A 6,140-nucleotide genomic window follows, 5' to 3' on the forward strand; every position below is an offset into this window, starting at 1 on the left:
CTGGTATCTCTCGACCCAAGCCCATTTTTTATCTCTGAGTCACCACTACACCTCAACCTACTCTCACCACTTACTCCCAAGCCACCAAATTTCAACACTGGCGTGCTGCTATGTCTTCTGAATTCCTTGCTCTCCAACAGCAAGGTACTTGGTCCATTATTCTCCAACACGCCCATATTAGGCTGTAAATGGACTTTCAAACCAAAGTTCATCTGAATGGTCAAGTAGAACGATACAAAGCTCGCCTTATCGCTCAAGGTTTCACACAACAATTTGGTATAAACTATGGAAGATAAGACAGAGATATTATCAATAAATATAATACTTTGAAGAGGTTTTACTCTTTCTCCTTGAAGAAGCTACAATTTTGTTTAATTTCTTTTTTTAGGGTGTTTCGTTTAATACTCTGAAGATGTTTATGTGTGAAATCTTACTTGAATGATGAAATGTTTTTTTATTGTGTAATATCACTAGTGTGCCGCCGCTTTGTACTGCTAGGTTACGATGCTGGGTAAAGATGCTGTGTACTGGTGGGTACCGCTGGTGTGTTTTCATTTCCATGTTCAAATCGAAGTGTTTAATAAGTTTTTCTTGTTCGCAAGATGTTTATAACTGTGAGAAGGAAGCATATGAGATGTATTTCCATTACACTCATAATGTTGGTTTTAGTGTTCACAAAGAACAACACAGTTACTGGCCTAATTCGAGAATAATAAAATTCAAGGACTTTGTATGTTCGAAAGCTAGATTTAAGAAAGATATTGACTTAACCTCCAAATCAAAATATAGAAAAATCCAATACGATGACTTATGATTAGATTTTTAGTGGACCTAGATGGAGTATGGATGGTGCAAAAATGCATAGAGAGCCACAATCACGAATTAGCTAGGTGTGAAGATCAACATTTGCTTAGAACATATAGAAATATTAGTGATGAGAAACTATATGTTCTTAAATCAATGACAGAAGCCGGGATAAGAACTGTTGATGCTTTTACATACCTAACTGATGATGTAAGATGTACAGAAAATATAGGATTCTCTAAAAGGGATGCATATAACTACATTCAGAAAGAGAAAAGAGCGAAAATTGAGAATGGGAACATCAATTTCCTAATTGAACTTTTTAAAGATTGACTAATTGTTGATAACATGTTTGAATGGGACATCCAAACTGATAAGGATGATAGATTGTTGATTTTTTTTTGTTGATGGGTTGGGGAGAATATATTATGACTGATTTGGAGATGTGATGATTTTTTATACTAGTTATAGGCTTAACAAGTATAATCTAGCATGCGCACCATTTGTTGGAGTTAATAATCATTGACATAATGTTCTTTTAGGGGTGGTATTTATATCAGAGGAAATAATTGAATCATTTACATTATTATTTAAATTTTTTTGTGAATAATGGGTGATAAGTATCTCATTATAATATTTACTGATCAATACCAGACAATGGTTATGGAAATTGAAATTGCATTACCTCAAACATGTTGTAGACTGTGCCAACGGCACATCAACAAAAAGTCGTCGTCCAAGGTGTAGTGCTTCAATAGCAACAATAAAGTAAGAGGTCTTTTTTATAAATGTTTAAGCAAGTGTGTTTCCGAGAAGGAGTTTGAGAGAACCTGGGTAGAAATGATCAATGAAGAGGACCTCCACAACCATGACTTGTTGAATGAGCTTTATAAAATAAGGAACAAATGATCTACAACATTCAACAAGAGTTATTTTAACCTTAGTATTCTTTCAACACATTGTAGCGAATCCACGAACATGGTGTGTCGTCATGGCATTTCTAAGCCAACAAGTTGTATAACTAATTATTTTCTAGGCTTAGAGAAGGTGATAAAGATTTGTCGTCGGAATAAATATGATGAAGATTTCAAATGCAACCAGTCTGAAATTGTACCTTTAATTAAAAGTAGTCCAATATCAAAGCAAAATGCTCGGTTTTATTCACGGAAATTATATTCATTTTTTTGAGTTTTTACACGGTGTGGGTGGAATGTGCATATATCATGCCTCAACTGGCTCATCAATATTTTTTGTCAAAAGCATTAATAAGATTGATCAGTCGTAAGAAAAATAATGTTGTAAATCCAAAAAGTAATATCATGGAATCGAGCTCGCATCTAAAACTTTATATGTACTCACAAATAAAATATGTATAGTGTTACAGTCCAATAATCATACTATGAGATTTTGATGATGACAAATAATATCGATTGAATTATTATTCATTGAATATCTTTGAATTCTACTCTTGTCTATGAGTACTACTATTTCAGGGAGATCACAAATTACTCAGGACAACAAGAAGGCTCAAGACTGGGTAGAGTAGGATTTGGAGTCTATAACCCTTTAAATTTTTCTTTATTATTATTATTTTTTTGTTGAGTCTGGCCATAAATTATATGCAAAACTAAGCAACCATGCATACACACAGGGGGAGAGATTTTTTAAAAAATGAAGAATTTTTTTTTTCTATCGATCGTACTGTACGAGTATCCATCGTATTGTATGATCCGCTCTGGTTCAATGGCTATTTATGAACAAATTGTACTATAAGATATGCATCGTATTGTACGATGTGTTTCTAATTAAAAACCCTAGCCGTCAGATTAATTTAAGTAAGTTTTTTATTCTTAAATTTTGAACTGATAATATTGTACGATCCTATCGTATAATATGAGTTTTTCAATACTTACTTAAATTAATCTCGTGATTAGTAAACCTAATCAAGGATTAATTACTGATTGGTAATCATATTGTATGATATGGTTCATACAGTACGAGGTTATATTGTACTATACAAACAAAAGGAATTTAACATATCGTACTGGACGATGTTATATTGTACTGTACAAAATTGTTAAAAAAAAATTACCTGTTCATACTCCTTCGTACCAGGATGAAGGCTTTTTTGAACTGATCATATTGTACGATCTTGGATTGTATTGTACGAATAGAAACAGTTATATTGAAAATTAGGGTTTCTTAGAGCCTGATTTAAATATCTAAACTTCTATTTTTTGAGAAGTGTGTGTGAGAGAGGAACGTGACTAGAAGGGGATTTCATGGGAGAGAGCTCTTGAGAAGATTTTGGGGTTTGTGAGAGGAAGGAGAAGGTGGACTTTGTGAGGGAGGAGTGTGAGGGAGATAACACTGTTGCTCCTAGCTTGTTGCATGTTGCTCCTCCTGTGGCCCGAGAAGATATTATGGGAGGCTTTCTAAGGGGGAGATCTTTCAAGGTCCGTATACTCTAATAGGGTACTCTGCCTTCTCCTGGAGGGAGAAAAATGAGAAGGTTCGCTGCCGTCACCGGGAGGGTGACATAGCGCTTAGTACTCCGCCACACCATGGTGGTGAAAGTGATGTTTGTAAAGGCTTATCCTCCTTTCTGTTGGGGCAAAAGGAGAATTACTATTTAGCAGTAAAATTCCTAGAGTGGAGGACTCCGGAGAGTGGACGTAGGTCAAGTGATCGAACCACTATAAATTCTCTAGTGTGATTTTTCCTTTACTGCACTTTATTTATGTTTTGCATTTTACTTTTGTCAACATTGCTTGATAAAAATCATAGTGGAATTCTTTGTTGAATAAGTTAAAATTTCACCACTTATTGTTGCAATCATGTTTTAAGCATTCGCTTCCGCATCAACTTAATATTTTTGTTTAAAATTTAAAAACACAAAAAAATAGAACTCCTGTTTAGGTTTATCTTTTTATTGCAATAAATTTCCAATTCCCCCCCCCCCCTCTCTTGGCGCATCTCGTACTTTTATATAGATCCATTTATGTAACCAAGTGGTTGGACTTTCACAAACTTCTTCGTAATTTGGTTGAACTCTCCCACAAGGAAATCTCTAATCGATTCTAGCCAATTGTAAGATAAAAACTACTATGTAGCATGAGCTGCACTAAGGATAGTAGCTGGTATTCGGTAGTTACGCAAATGAATAAAAGGTTGGACAATAAATAAATGATGAATTTCTTCACAAGCTTGGGAAGTGGAGTTGAGTCGTCCAGACTAAACACCTCCTTCTTTATGTCATTTCCGAATTTCTCGGTGATTCAGACACTTCCCAAGTCAAAATGATTTCCTTTATTCGGCAGGCCTAAGATCAAGGAAACTTCATCGACAGTGAATGCTAACTTCCTTTTCTTAATGATGAAGCATTACTTTTTGATATCCCAGAATGACAACAACTTGTAAACCAATGGAACATTATGAACGAAGCGTTGCATCGACATAAATTGATGTAGTTGAACATGCCTATACACAAAATCTTAGCCGAATGTTTCAACCAAATGATCGCATACTTCTCTAAATGTCGAAGTTATACAACAAAAACTAATCTTTGGAACATATCCCTGCAAATTAGTTGAAGTTGATAAGCAAAAAGTACCTAGCAGTACCCACCAAAAGTACCCAGATGCTGTTCCGAGTGGTACCCAACAGTACCCAGTGGTACCCAGACAGGGTAAACAGAAGGGATACCTAGACGGGATACCTAGGTGGGTACCGAGCGATTCCCAGATGATACATACTACAAAATATACAAAAAAACCCTAACCATAAACTATAAAACATGACATTTAAAGAAATAAAACTTATTCTAGTAAAAAAAATCGGTAGCCATGCCTTTTGTTTTTGCACCGAATAGAGGTACACAGCAGTACGTTACCCAGATGGGGTACCCAGCGATACACACCGATGAACACTGATATGCACAGGTACAAACCGGTACCCACTGGTACATAATATACAAAAAAACCTAACCTTAAACAATAAACATGAACAAATATAAGTTATCCTGGTATGAAAAAAACTGACCATAGTCATGCCTTCAATTTCTGCAATGAAAAATGTGGAGTAAACGTAACGAGCTTCAGACGAAGAAGAAGATTTCCTGCAACTTTTTTAAACTGAAACGCTCAGAATTTTAAAACGATTGGTCGATTTTGAAAAACTGAAATGCCTTGGGTGAATTTGAAAAACTGAAATGCTCGGTAAAAAGTAATTTTTTGCATATAGTTCATGTCGGGTTGTCGGGCGCGCTAAGTGGAAAAAACGTGCTAAATAGAAATGGTGGGGTCAGCGGGATCCACGTGGCGCAATTTTGCTGGATTCCGGATGTAGAGCTATGTTCGGAGACAGCACCGAATAAAAATTCAGGCCTATCTAAATTTAAATAACATATTAAATATCGCATTTATTTGTAAGTGTGTGATTATTACTAATTTTTTAATTTGTTCTATAATACATATTAATATAGCATTTTAGATGATCTAAAAGTGAGTTTTGTCTAGTAAACTTAATTTATTACAAGTTATTTTTTAGTGTCTACGTATTTATTGTTTAATAAGTTTTTCTATGTATGTAGCAATCCTAAGTAGATGAAATATTATTGATAGCATAGGATTTCACAGCTAGTGCATGATAATTGAACAGTGTTATTTATTTGATGCAACAACAAATAAAGACCTTTCACATCATATCAGTTGTATTACATTAATGTTCAATCAAATATTATTATAGTAGGATGATCGTGGTAGGTTGATATATGATAATTCATCAATATTATATTATTTTGTTAAAATAATAACAAAATAATATAAAATTAATATGATAACTAAAAAAGAAACTACAACTACTCAACCAAATAAAAAAAACTGAGTAAAAAAAAAGTGAGTTTATAAAAAGAAATAGATGTCCATGTCACTAATTTCTAAAATTAAGATTTAAAAAAATAAAAAAAAAGCTAGCCTTTAGTGCAAGTGGAGATTGAAAGTTTTGTAAAAGAAAAAAAACCCACATGATCTCATGGTACTCTGTCTGCAGGCCCAAACTTTATGGGGGTCTGGAATTGCCCTCTATTCAGGCTTTACAATTTGCTTACAATTGTTCTGTTATACTCAGGATGTATAACAACAAATTGATTTTTCCTAATTGGCTTGTTTAAAGATATTCCTGCCCATGGAAGCCTGCTCCGAGCTATGCATCTCATTTTGGAAATCTATCTGTACCACTGTTGTTGCTGTTAAGCCCAAATTCACCTTTAAAATTAACTCACAAACCCCCATTTCATTACACTGGGACCACTAGTTTTAATATTGTAAGATTGGAGA

This window comes from Dendrobium catenatum, unplaced genomic scaffold, assembly GCF_001605985.2.
Source record: "Dendrobium catenatum unplaced genomic scaffold, ASM160598v2 fragScaff_scaffold_1329, whole genome shotgun sequence".
Classification (NCBI taxonomy): domain Eukaryota; kingdom Viridiplantae; phylum Streptophyta; class Magnoliopsida; order Asparagales; family Orchidaceae; genus Dendrobium; species Dendrobium catenatum.